We start from the raw sequence: 14262 nt of genomic DNA on the forward strand, positions 1-14262 counted from the left end.
TTATCCAATTAAGAAAAGTGTCTCCGAAGCCATATGCTTTTAAGACATTGTACAGATATTCGTGGCTCACTCTGTCATATGCTTGTGAAAAGTCTAAAGATAGAATTGCCTCTGATGCATTCTTGTTTTTTTGGTAATAATTACGTCTCTTATCGTTTGTAGCAAGTGATGTATACTTTGAGACGTATTACAAGCGAACTGTAAATTGCCAATAAGTTTAACCATATATTTTTTTAAACGCTGATTTATGCACCTACTTATAAGTTTGATGTCACTGCTCAATATGGAAATTGGCCTAAAATCTGTGACGAACTTTGGATTTGACTTTTTGGGAACTAACACTATAACTCCCGTGCTACTGGTCTTCCCTATTGTCCCTGTTGTCAACACTTCGTTGACCCATTCCGTTAATTCGTCTCCTATTAGATCCCAGAAACATTGATAGAATTCTGATGGTAATCCATCTTCGGCTGTAGTTTTATTCCTCGGAGCTTTGAATACTGCATCATGAACCTTCTTTTTACTAAATGGTTGTGTGAGCTCAGTTCTTTCATTTTCTGTCAGTGTCGCAGGGAGGTAGTTCAAAAAATTGCATTGCGTTTCTGTGGCATTAAAGGCTTGACCAAGAAGATTTTTATAGTATTGCAAAAACCTGTCGTGTATACTATGAGGGCTGGTGACAACTTCACCGGAATCTAAAGTTAATTTATGAATAACGTGACTCCTGGCGTGTTTATGTTCTTGAAGAATGTGACTTAGTGTGGCTTGCTCGTCTGGGTCTATAGGAAGAATCTTGCTCTTTATTATTGCTGCAGATTTTCGTTTCCTATGTATAGCAAGTAATTGCGCTTTTATTTCATTTGCATAGGGACGATCGAAATTACCTTGCAGTGCTAAACGGTGGAGATCATTCAAGACTGCATACAAAAAAATATATTTGTTTCTTTGATCTCTACTAACCTCTGCACTGAAGAATTTACTGACCTGACGAAATTTAGGCTTAACTCGAGTTTCCCACCACTCGATTAGGGTCTTTTGCACTGGCCGAGAGGCCTTGAGTTCGTTCCACGTTTCCCTGATTAGCTGGACATAACTACCATTGCGTAATAATGTGCTATTTAAAAGCCAGTATCCGCTACCTTGTCGGGGTTTGACCAAATCTAAATTTATTTTGAGAATTGGAACACTATGGTCACTAAAGCATACTGGAAAATTTTGAACACTAATTACACAGGGCCGCAAATTAAATTAAATTTAATGTTGTTTTTTGTTCAATAGGTGAACTTTATTATTTGTGCCATGCTGATCACGAATATGAAATTCGTTTTTCTCTATCACGCAAGGTTTTTTTACAAATCAAATTTAAAAATTTGGGCTTTGTCCAATATTGCATACTGTTTTATTATAATTTTTCTTTTCTTCAATCAGAATAAGTAGCTTATCACGCTAAACGCACGAAAGGTAAAGGTAAAGTGTTCCCCTGTGCATAGCACCACGCCATGAAGGCGTATAGGGGGTGTGGGGGTAACGCCCCACACTTTCTTGATCCGGTCGTGAGTGGGGGTGATGTGATCAGCATCACGCCCCTAACCGCCTTTACCCCCCAGGGTTTCCCCCAGGTACCCATGTTATTCGACGCTGGGTAGGCTTCCACCGTTAGAAAAATTCCCGGATTTGAACCGGCCGGGGATCGAACATGTTTATTTTAAAATGAATATAGACAGACACAAAGGACCCATATAATATAGAAAACGACATATAGCAGTATATAATATACACACAAGAAAATCATTACACAATACATATTTCTCAGTTCTGTTTAGCACGCTTTCTTCTGTAAGCTTTCCTAACTTTCTTGTGATTTCCTTCTGACGTTTCTCTGTACAATGCCCAAGAGTAGTCAGCCATCATGCTCACACTCCAATGTCCTTGATACCTTTTCTCCATATCCCTCATGTCCTGATGGAACCGTTCGCCTTGTTCCTCACTTAATTCATGTTACAACCCAGCTCTTGAAATTTAAGTAACATATTCTCAACAACTTCTCTGTAATCAGGACTTTTGTGGTTCTCAAAGAAGTTCAACACTACACTTTTAAATGCTATCCATGCATCTCTTTCAGCTGCAGTCACTGTTTCCTCGAGGTCTTTATCATTCATTCATTTCCTAATGTCTGGTCCAACAAAAACACCTTCTTTCACTTTGCCCTACGACAGGGATGGAAATTTCTTGCATATGAACTGGAAACATTGTCCTTCCTTGTTAAGTGCCTTCACAAATTGTTTAATCAGCCATAATTTGATATGAAGAGGGGGAAGTACAACTTTCTCAGGACTAACTAAATGTAGTTGTACGATGTTCTTTGAACCTGGGGTCAATGTTTTCCATATTGGCCATTCTTTTCTTTTCCAGTGGTAATTTCGTGCCCTACTATTCCACTCACAGATATAACATGGCATTTTCGTATATCCACATTGTAGTCCAAGTAAAATGCTGAAAACTTTAAGATCACCACACACTAACCAACCATGGTCCTCATATTTAATTTTATTTAGAACAAGTTGCATATTGCTGTAGGTTTCTTTTAGTGACACAGAATAAGCAATAGGAACTTAGGGGAAATTATTTCCATTATGTAACAGAACAAATTTTAAACTTGTTTTATTCGAGTCAATGAATAGCCTCCAATCACTTGAAAGACAAGGAAAATTTAACTTAGTCAGCAAACCGGACACATCACAACAAAACACGAGAGAATCTTGTTTCGAGAAATAAGGCACAAACTATTTTTCTCGGTGTCTCTACCAGGAAAAATGTTGTTCCACAAGCCAGCAAGTTCTTTTCGTTAAGTCTGGAACCAAGAAGCTCAGTTGATTCTTTAGATAAATTTAGGTCTCTAACTAAATCATTGAGTTCGCTTTGAGTGAACGGTATAGGGTCACGAGATCCGTGAGGGGGGTCATAAATGTCATCTTCCATTTCACTTCCTTCCACTGAATCACTTAGTGAACCAGGATCACTTACACACTCAAGACTTGACGGAGGTGTCGGTACAGGCAAGTCTGGACCATGCAACCCAGGTCTCATTGCAGAGGAAATATTGGGATACACTATCCTCTTCTTGTTTCTAATATTTCGACCTACAATTTCACAGGAACAGAAATAACAATCATTGCTGTGATCCTGAGGCTCCCTCCACACCATGGGTATTGCAAATGGCATAGATGGCTGCTTTCCCATGCTCCAGTTTCGTAAAGATTCCACACATGATCTACATACCTTGTGTGGGGCCCGCGATTTATCGTGATCTCCTAGTTTCATTTTAAAGTATGCATAATATGCTCTTCTTACAAAATCTGTAATTTCCTGTCTCTGTACCCGGGGAACAAATTCACCGCAGATGTAACAAAATACATCTGGGCTATTCAGACAACCACGAGATGCCACGGCCACACCACAGTAATGTACCACACTGAACAACCAAATGTTAATGTAGGAGATCAACGTATCTTACATACCATGGAAGCAATTAGGACTTTTGACAGTTACATATAAAATTAATTTCAAATGATATATCAATGTTTTACATAGTATTATTTTCAGCATTTAGGCAAGAAACATATTAATTTAAATAAATCAAAACTTCTCTGTATTTAAAGCTTATTCGTCTTTATTACTTGTTGAATAATTTTGAAACGTACCAGTGACATCTAGCGACAATCACTTCAATTGCACTGAAACGTGCATACCACAACCCACATATATAAATCGTGAATTGTAAAAAAATCTTGCGTGATGTGAGAAAACTAATGCCAGTTTCAGCATCAGCAAGTTCAAATACAGGTAAAACACCCAAAATTATAAAAACAACAGAACCCATGCGGCCCTGTGTTATATATTCCTGAAATCTGGGTGCGACATAAAACCTATCAATCCTTGACGCACTATTGGAGGTGATATGTGTGTAACCTTGACTTTCGCCATTGGTGTGTATCCAAGCGTCACGCAGTTGTAACCCCTGCGTTAATTCATAGAGCGCACGAGAGAAGTTGTATCCTGGATTTTGATCTTGTGAACGAATTACGCAGTTAAAATCTCCCACTAGTATAGTGTCTAGTGTGTGGGATGTCAACTCTGGCCCTACAACTGTTGAAAAAAAATCTTCTCTTTCCCGTCTGTTTTGGCTTCCTGACGGAGCATACACATTACAGAGAAACACTGAGCCTAATTTGGCACTTATTTGTCTGCCGGTGGGATGGGGCACTACATTACGTAAATCCAAGTGTCGCCTATATGCTATGGCAGTCCCTTGTGCAAAAGGAGTAAAATTGTTGTATACTTTAAACATGCTCAGTACAGAAAAATCGTCTATGGCTACCTCTTGTAAGAGGGCCACATCAATAGACGATTTAATGAGAAAGTCATTGAGAGCAATTAGTTTTGTCTGACTTCGCATTTGATTCAAATTTATAGATGCCAAGGTAAATGTTTGCATGATTATAACTGTCCACAAAAGAAAACTAAACTTGCTTACTTTCTTCAACATTACTAAACTCTAATTTCTGCCTATAATGCATTAACTATGCTTTCCACTAAATAAATCTGGGGTAAGTTTGTTACTCGTCGAAGGTTTCTCTTTAGTTACATTTGCTGAATTACTTGTTAAACTAACCTTTGAAACATCTTGGTTTGGGGTACCAGGTTCTACTCTACATTCGTTATGAACTATTGTGGAACTTACGCATTCATTATTTTTCTTCTTCTTTCTACGTAGCACCATGGACTCTTCCGCCACTGAGCGTAACCTTGATACAGATCTTGACCGTGATTTTCTAGGAGAGGTAACTACGGGGAATTCTGCGTCCGCGAACAAAGCACTTGGGGGTGGGGGCGGGGGTATGTGATGCATCTCCTCCGAAGTGGTCAATGTTGGCTGCTCCATCTCTTCCCTTCCTGTTGGTTCATTCTTCTCACTAACTTCCTGTCTGGTACCTGTCTCCTCGTCGGTGATTCTGGGGCTATCCGTGTTCCCTCCATTGTTATCTCCTGACGCAGGGACTTCTGCAACTGGTGGAGCTGAATCTCTTGGTTTAGTCCGTACGGGTAGCACAGTTGGTTCATATACCATTGGGACATTATCAGCGGGTATATTAACCGGCCCCCGGCGGGGCTGGTTTCCAGATGATCGACGCTTAGGACACTGTGCGACTACATGACCCTCCTCGGAGCACGCTATGCAGGTACGAACCTGCCCAGGGTATGTTACCCAATAGGAGTCTCCATTCATGTTTACATATGAGGGTATGGGTTTACGTAGTACCATTTTGATCAAGACACGTCCAGTTCGAGTGGGGTAAATGTGATCTGCAGAGTATGTCTCGTCTTCGATTTTCAACACTTCCCCATAAGACCTCATGACACGACTTATCACTTCTGCACTTAATTCAGTTGGGACTACATGGATTCTAACAATTACATGTCGCTGGTGGGCCCATTCTACTTCAACCTTATGATCACCATCTACGTCACTATAAATTACCTCAGCACCAAAATCATTTAGTAACCGTTCGCCGACCACTTTTGACGCAAATTTCACGTACAAACACTTACGAAAGTAATCGATTTCAAAACTGAGCACTTGGTTCGTAGGCACTTGGTAGACACCATGAAACCATCGATGAAAATCCAATGACGTAGGTCGCGTTTTGACATCAATGAAAACAAATTTCAAGGTGTTTTCTCTTTGTGTATTCATCGTGAACTATTTCATCGTATCTTCACTGGCTCACGGTAATTGTAGCCAAAACCTCGCTTGCACTCCAAGGGAAAAAAAACCCACTAACACAACACTAGCAAACCGTTTACGGCCCTAGCTAACTCGTACAGTTCGATCACTAAGCCTTCTCACGCGAAGAGCGGAGCTCGCTACGAACTGCTTCCTGCACGATTTGCAGGCAGACTGTCTTTTTTATGTGCCTCCACCGGGTATCGAACCCGGGACCCCTTGATTGCAAGGCGGCGACGCTACCACTGCGTCATCCAGGAGGCCGACCCTCTACGTTAACTTCATGACGTAATACCCTTAAAAACATGTTGACGTTTATGAAGAATCCCACCTTCCTGTGTTCCAAGCACATTTTCTTGACAATTCGTGAAAAATATTATTTTTTGAGAACTGTTCGATATTATGCAAGGTATTGTAAATAAAATGTCGCATAAACTCCTCACAAATTTGCTTCTTTCTGCACAAACTTGATGGCGATTTCCTCCAGGTGGAGAAAAACTATATTCAGTGTTTCAAACCCCTCTAACTTCAAGTCGAGCAAGCAGAATCGTAAAACTTCCTCAATTTTCTTTTTCCAATGTATTATTTCTGTTTGATTGTGTATTATAATAGCGGTTTATAGTTTCTAAGTTCGTGGAAAGTGCGAAATTGAAAACCTCTCACCGCCGCGTTTTTCGTCTAGTGGAAGGACCAACTCAAAGTTGGCTACTCTCACCTGGAGAAGAAGTGCAATGTTGCTAAGTTTACGAATTCGGGACTTAGAATTCTTTCGGGGCGGTCAAATGAGATGTTGCGACGAGTACCTATATTATGTTCTTACTACTCAGTGTCATGTAAGTGATTTAACAATACATTTTCTATTAACGTGAGAGAGTATTTTCTATTTCTGAACGTTAATATATTTTACTAACGTGCATAAATACATAAACACATGCTGTAACCTTTTTGTTGATGATGCTAAGTGTTAAATGTTAATTGACAACCATAAATTACGAGACAGGCAACTTTGCAAAATGATACATGTTTACTCTCCAAGATAAATTCGTTAAACCACCCGTTGTGTAATATGGTATAGTAAGGACGTTGGATAAAATTTTAGCTAAGAAGAACCGAGTATTAAAGACAATACTCAAAATTTTTATTGCACCCACCTGACAGTAAAAGTCCATTTACTGTTCCAAGATTCTATAAATAAGTCGTGAGTTTTCCTTGCACAAAATAAAATAGCTATTCACTTCTGCATGCAAAACAAGAACAACTCATTTGTAAGCTGCAGGAAATATTTATTTTTATTCTTCATAAACTACAAAGAAATATACATATATGTAGAGAGAGATTTCTACCTTTGCTTAGAGCTATCAAACTCAACCTGTCTGCTTTGAGAGTTCTTCCAGGGAGATAAGTGATAAATAAATGGGCAAGCTTTCTTACGCGATACTCAAATAACTTTAAGCGTAATGCAGGTGTTCCCAAACTTTTCCGTTTCACGGCGCCCTTAGTGTTCCGATATTTTTTTCAGTATATATATATATATATATATATATATATATATATATATACTTGCAAAGCTCAATTAGTGCGGTTAGGTTGTTTGTCTAAAGTTAAAAAATAAACACATATTTCAAATTCAGAAACATTTTATGTGTAAAAAGTGCTAAATAAGCACATATTTGGATCAATAATATCTGCAACCATGTGTAGAGCATTTCAGTGAAAATAATGGAACATTTCGCGGCGCTCCTGTAGGCCAACCGCGTGGCACACATTGGGAGCCACTGCTTTATTGTGATGTGTATGTAAAATACGAATACTCAGTTCCTGGTTGGTTTCTTCCCAGGGCCGGCGCTAGTAATTTTGCCGCCCTGGTCAGTGGCGGCAGATGCCGCTCCATTTCGAACGCCCCTCCTCCCCCCGTCATTACGCAGCAAACGGAACATTTATAATCAATATATTCCTAAGTAAAACATCAAACTATAAAATAAATAATGAGACATGTTACGCTATTTCAATACTATTAAGCACAAGAAGATATCTCGCTCGGTCATAGTTAAACTTAAAAAATGGGACACTAATTTTATATTATTATTATATTTTATGAAAACTCTCTCTCTCTCTCTTAAACGTATCTTAAATTTAACAAGTATCAGGAAAGAAATGAAGGTACGTTTGCCGTTGCAGGTCTGTGATATATGATTGGATTTTTAAAAGAATTACATATAATATTCCCGGATCTCCTGCTTTGGTGATCTATGAAATCTTTCCTGCGTTGACCCCGCATAAAGCGAGGTCACCCAGCCTCAAATTAATGGGTACCTGGGGGCAACTCTGGGAGGAAAAGGCGGCCGGAGAGGGGTGCTAATCACATCACCTCCAAAGTGGCAGAGAATGTGTCTGGTCCTACCCCCACATCTCCTAAATGTGCCTTCATGACGTGGTGCTATATGCACAGGGAACTATACCTTTACAAGTAACATTATTTTATGATTGACCGAAGATAGTATTTTTATTAGCTTTAATTTAAAAAAAAAAAAATTCTTCGCCACTTGCACCGACAAATTAATAAATTCGAAGTTCTACATTCACATTAGGTGAAAAATCATAACCCTTTATCAGTTTAAGGTCTCCTTTGGTGTAATTCTTTTATTATAGCCGAAAGCATTTTTAGTTCATATTGTAATTCATGTGTTAACATTCCGGCAAGTTTTCTACACTTTTCAGACAAAAAGATCAGATGGCATGTCTTTATGCTTACTAATATCATAAAATAAATTGAAAATTCACTACGACGTTCAAGGTGCTCAAATCTATCTCTTAGAACTAAAATAATCGTCTAGGACCTGGTAATAAAAATCAACTTTGTACCGTTCTTGTGGATCTTCAACAGTTTAGTCATATTGAAACAACTACTTCTTTCGATTTCGGCCCTGTACAGTGATTCTTATCTTTGGATCATCTATGTATATCTAAATTCGATGCTAATTCTTCATCATTAACCGGGACTCACATGTCGCCGCCCCCCATGCTTCCACGAGTGGAAGGAGGGAGGCCCTGTCAGGCTGCCAAGTGGCGTCTAAGAAACTTTGAAATTTTTCATCACTCGTGCTTTTTTTCAAAACGCTGATATCTTTGCAAGGAATCATCTAACACATCGTAGATTAATGTTTTGGAAGACATTTGCTCATTACATTACGTGGAGTAAAAAGTTATACCAGATAACTAATGTGTAAAGGAATGTAAAGCCACGCAACTGGTTAGCAATACTGAACCTCATGTGCGACCATTTGGACAGTTTTATTGTCGCCAATTGAAGGAGCGCATCATAGACCTCTTCCACTTGATATCTCAATGGAGTTAAGGCATCGAATCTGCTTTCCCACCTTGTGGCACGAAGTGGTTTTCAAGTGAGACTACTGATATGTTCCTTCAAAATGGTGGGTTGGCATGTATTAACTTGCAAGTTATAAAATATTATAACTTTAAAGTTTTCAATAGGCTTATTTGTTTCTTCTCTTCAAATTTTGCCGCCCTAAAAATTTGCCACTCTGGGCAGTGGCACGATTCGCCCCCCTCCCCTTCCGCCGGGCCTGTTTCTTCCATATTAGACTTCTCATGAGGTATAGTGCATCTTACACATCACAAGCTTTACAATTCTCCATAATGAACTTAATTTTTGTTTGATACATTAATTTATGGACACTCTAAATCAAAGTTCACTTGTAGCATAAATTTAAAATCCTTTCGTTTCCATAGGTTAGTCAATAAATAGATTTGAGAGTACTATACAATGCATCACAATCTCCGATCACACCATAATTAGCGTGAATTATCTAGAGATGGTGTTGGTGATAGTCTTATTTCTTCACAGCAGCTCTTTTAAACTTGTTGTGCTCGAATATGCACGACGAAACACAGTATTACAAAAAATGAGAGAGTACAAATATAATACTTGTTGAATTTATTCCATCATTTTATGATTTAGACTCTGGTCATGGATTTATGGCACACATTGTTAGGGCAGATCCTATTAATTATTCATGATTTGGAGCGGGACCTCCGAAATATTAGGCGCCTCACATCATTTTCCGTGACGTCACAGGATTAGTACAGTTTAATCCATTTGCAACATTTATCACAACGCACTATAAAAGGCTAATATTTAATTTCTGACTGAATCGTTCTCTGTTATACATCCAGAATGTTGGCTGCACCTGGAACATTTCAAATTTTATATAACATTAGAAAAATACATAAACAATATAGAGAAAAGTAAAACCCAATCTTTACCATTCCGCATAATTGACCTCTATTTTTCAAATTACCAAGCAGGCGATATAGGTAAATTTTTTCCTACATTTGAAACTTACTCTAAATTCGTAAAGAATTACCATCTTTCGTGTATAATTGTTATTGAATTGCTGTGTAGTAAAAACTTGCTGTCAAAGTTCCGTATGCAAGATAACTTTGTAAACATTTATGTATAGGAGGATGAGGAAAGAGCTTGTAAGATTGGAATTTCGTATCAAATAAGCTTTCCAACTTTGGAAAACGCAATTTCCGTGTGTAGTTTGAATAAATTTTTAATTCTCTATAAATTTGGTAAATATTTGTCTGCACTGTGGTTTTGTTGTAAGTTACAATGTTTTAAAAACAAATTTTGTATTAACATTTTGGCGTACACAAACGTGCAGGCGAAGGAAGAAAGTGTACAAATACTAATGCAACAAACGTAACTAGCCTAATTTACTCAAAATTAATCTTGTTGAGAATATTAACGATAATTTGAGAAGAATCCAATTCAAAAAAGATAATATTTTATCGCCATTCATTGTAGAAAATATTTATTATTTGTTAGCGATTCGATTCTATGATGTTGGCTATTACTGTCAATTTTAATACCCCCATTGACAAACATAATTATTAATTATAGAACAATTGCACAGGCCACAGAATATATTTGTTGAATAAAGTGGTACTGAATATATACGTATAATGTGTGTGTGTGATTCAGTACGGATCTCCCTGATGGCGCAGTGGTAGCGTCGTCGCCTTGTAATCAAGGGGGCTGGGTTCGATACCCGGCGAAGGCACAAGTTGTTCGGATCCTACTTTAAACTGTAGGTCAGAGTCCCGATTAGCCTTACTGTGCATAAAGTGGATTTAAAACACCAAATCAACAACAATGTGATTCAGTACATCAAATGTACTTTCACCGACTGTAATGTTCTAATACCAGTGATACACAATGTTCTACCTCAATGGGAGTACGATGGCAAGTGGTTGAAGAATGTGGAAAGAAATCAATTGTAAAATTATAAACACGTAATATAGATAGTGACAATCAATTAAAACAGGAAAATGTGAAAATACAAACAAACACAAGATCTTTATGTAATTGGAACTCAAAGGTTCAACCTAAAACTTGCTGGTTTATGAACCGTTATGATCGAGAAAATGCATATTTCTTTCTTTTTGCAATTTCTCTGAGGTATGCTAGAAGAGAGAAAGAGATCCCGATTACTAGAATTAGGAAAGTCCCAGCGAGATCTCCAGCTTCTAATGGACGAAGAGTGTGATCATCAGAATTAGAAATCACCGAGTAACTCCTTTGGGTATATGTCCGAACAACCTCCTCCTCCCAATGAGTTACAATTCCTGAATCGCCAAGGCGAAGGAGAAACTCATCGCAAATCTCAATAAAAGGGGAACCTCTGAAGGAAGTAAATCCGATGTAATTTGTGAATGCGTTGTCCTTCATCATACGCAATTCTTCAACCACGTTCTCATCAAGGTATTCAATGTCGCAAGGGAACCCTGAAAGAAGCCTCTCCAAAATGATAACCATTTTTCTAGTTCCGGCTAAGGTATTCAACTGCTTCATGTCTTCAATAAAGAGATGTCTCACAGAAATCATTTTGAAAGCTAATCCATCTACCCCATCAAAAAGGAGTGTCCATTCTGGTACATTCGTTCCCCATGGCAAACCGGACTCTGCCAACTGTTCCACCGTATCAATGGGATCTTCAATAACTGGAAACGTGAGAAAGGAGACAAGGTTTGAATTATAAGCAGTTATTAATAAAGTTGACGTCATCATCGACCAAACAATTAAGTGTCTTAAAGAGTAATGAGGCCCATCTTGAACACCAACTCCTACTAGAATGCAAATCGACATCAAGAAAATTTGGGTGTAACTTCTGTCGTGTACCTGCTTGCAAGAGGTAGTGACTTTATGCTGAATAACGTTGAAGACATATAAAAGTAAAGAAACAAAATATGAGAATATCCAAAGTAAGATCCAAGTGGAATATTCGAAAGGTGTAAGGATTTTCCACAAATAATCGACTTGTTTAGGTTTTGGTACGAGAAATGATATACCGGTTTGAGTATATGGCATAGTAAAATCCATATACTGACGGATTACTTCAATCAAGACTAATCCGGGGATTCCTGTTTCATATTGCATAGTTTTGAGCAGTCCCATGAAACTCGGAGAAGATGCATTTTCCCAAGCCCCTCCGAAAGGAACGGAACGTCTTTGGAATCGACATTCCACGTAAAATTGTACTGCCTGGAAAATTCCATCATTATTCTGTAATCAAACCCTTCAAATGATCCATTCAATTCAATTGCAAAAGGTGAGTATGGCATAATGAATAATTTTGGCTTTTTTCCTTCAAAATTCCAAAATGTCTTTCTGTGCGAAATCATGTTCTTAATAACATTTTGTATGTCATATCTGCTATTTAGTTTTAAAGGTTCTTGCCTCGTGTTGGCAATAGCGCAATAATTATCCATTGCAGATGAACTGTTTTTGAAAGGTAAGACAAGCATGTAAGGAAACGTTTTTACCCATCTTTCCTTAAAAAACGTTTCAAGTTGCTTATCTGTGCCCTTGTACAGTATTACAAAAACTCTTTGTTTTCTCTGAGTTGAAGCTATTGTGCTGCTGTGGACGTATCGAAACACTTGATTTATATTTTCTGTTTCAAGAATATAAACCGTGCATCCTTGATCCATTACGTTTGCAAACACTGATTCCATGTTGGTCTCCTTTGAAACGGATATCGATGGGATGATCCACTTGCCGTAGATACTTACATCATGCAAGGAATGAGATGAGCTGTGGCCGAACACCACACAACTTTGTCCTGGGAGCGTTTCTGAAATCATTGAACTCAACCATTGAAGCAATGTCTCGGTATTAGCTTCATTGTTTGTCACGAATGCCTGAACAAGCTGGAGGAAGAAAATCCAGTTGTATAAGTAGATCTTCATGACGAGTTTTATCTGGAAAGAAAAAAGTCTTAATAATTTTAAACTGTGTACGGTGACAAGGTTGTTCTGATAATTGCAATGTGATAAAATGTTTTGGCCTATTGTTATTGAACCAGTAATTAACTATCTCTTGTAGGAGATATTTCTTTTTGTGAGAATTACATCTCTCCTTGCATTGGAGATATAATCTGTACATAGTGTAGGGTTTTGGTTCATGTGTGTCAGTGTGGGGTATTTTGAAGACAATTCGGTGAAGGAAAGAATGTCCGTCCATATCTGTAAATAAAAAAGGCATTTTTTCCAAAAACAAAACTTGTAAAAATATTGAATGTTTTGTTGGTGGTATGGTTCATAATAATCGAATAATAATAATAATTCTAAGTGAGTCAATTCGTGTGAAGTCCTCCACAATAATCGCCTCAAATGTCCCGGATGCATCTGTAATTCAGAACTCATAACATGTCTTTATGACGTTGGTTAAGTGGTCAGTGCACGATTGAATTATAATTGAAACAATGTTACACAATCGAAAATTCAAAGGTGGTGAACGAAATTTTTATTGTAAATCTTGAAGGTCTGCAGTTGCACGTACACAATCATGGAAAACGAAAAAGGAATAAATAGATTAGTCGTAGCAAAGATAGTAATTTTCTTTTCAAAGTAAGTTGTATGGAAGAAACTGTAAAGAATTGTGGTATATTTTTTCGGTCTTATAAATGTAATCGCTGACATCAAGAGAGAGATTGTGTGATGATGATAAGGCAGAATATTGTTACAAAAAACACACTAAATATTATTTGTACAGACACATATTTTTTTAAATTTTATTTATGTAAAGTTCAACTTAAATAACCGCAGAAGGATATTATATTTTAAGGTTCTTTGTCGAATCTAATTTATTATCATATTTGACACGCATCTTTAGACTCGTGTGCAAATGCCATAACCTAGCTGATTTCACATCATGGGATTTCTTAGGTTTTCCTTAACACGGCAAGAAACCACAACTACTTTGATTACACTAACCTCTACCCGTGCAGAGAAAAATATGTGTGTTTCACTTTCACAAATAATACAATTCAGATATGTTTTCAATTTTTATCTTCCTCGATCTAAAGAAATCTAGGCGCTTTCACAAATATTAAGATTAATCGCCGTTAATCGCATAAAAATACTGAAGAATACTTAATACTTATGTAACT

The 14262-nt window shown here is 37.7% G+C and overlaps 1 pseudogene; it reads right to left on the reverse strand.

The window, feature by feature from the left end:
- The window catches only part of LOC146003402 (NADH-ubiquinone oxidoreductase chain 1-like), an 89849-nt pseudogene that overhangs the window by 44223 nt on the left and 31364 nt on the right, over positions 1-14262 (reverse strand).

This window comes from Lepisma saccharinum, chromosome 20, assembly GCF_977018435.1.
Source record: "Lepisma saccharinum chromosome 20, izLepSacc3.1, whole genome shotgun sequence".
Lineage (NCBI taxonomy): Eukaryota > Metazoa > Arthropoda > Insecta > Zygentoma > Lepismatidae > Lepisma > Lepisma saccharinum.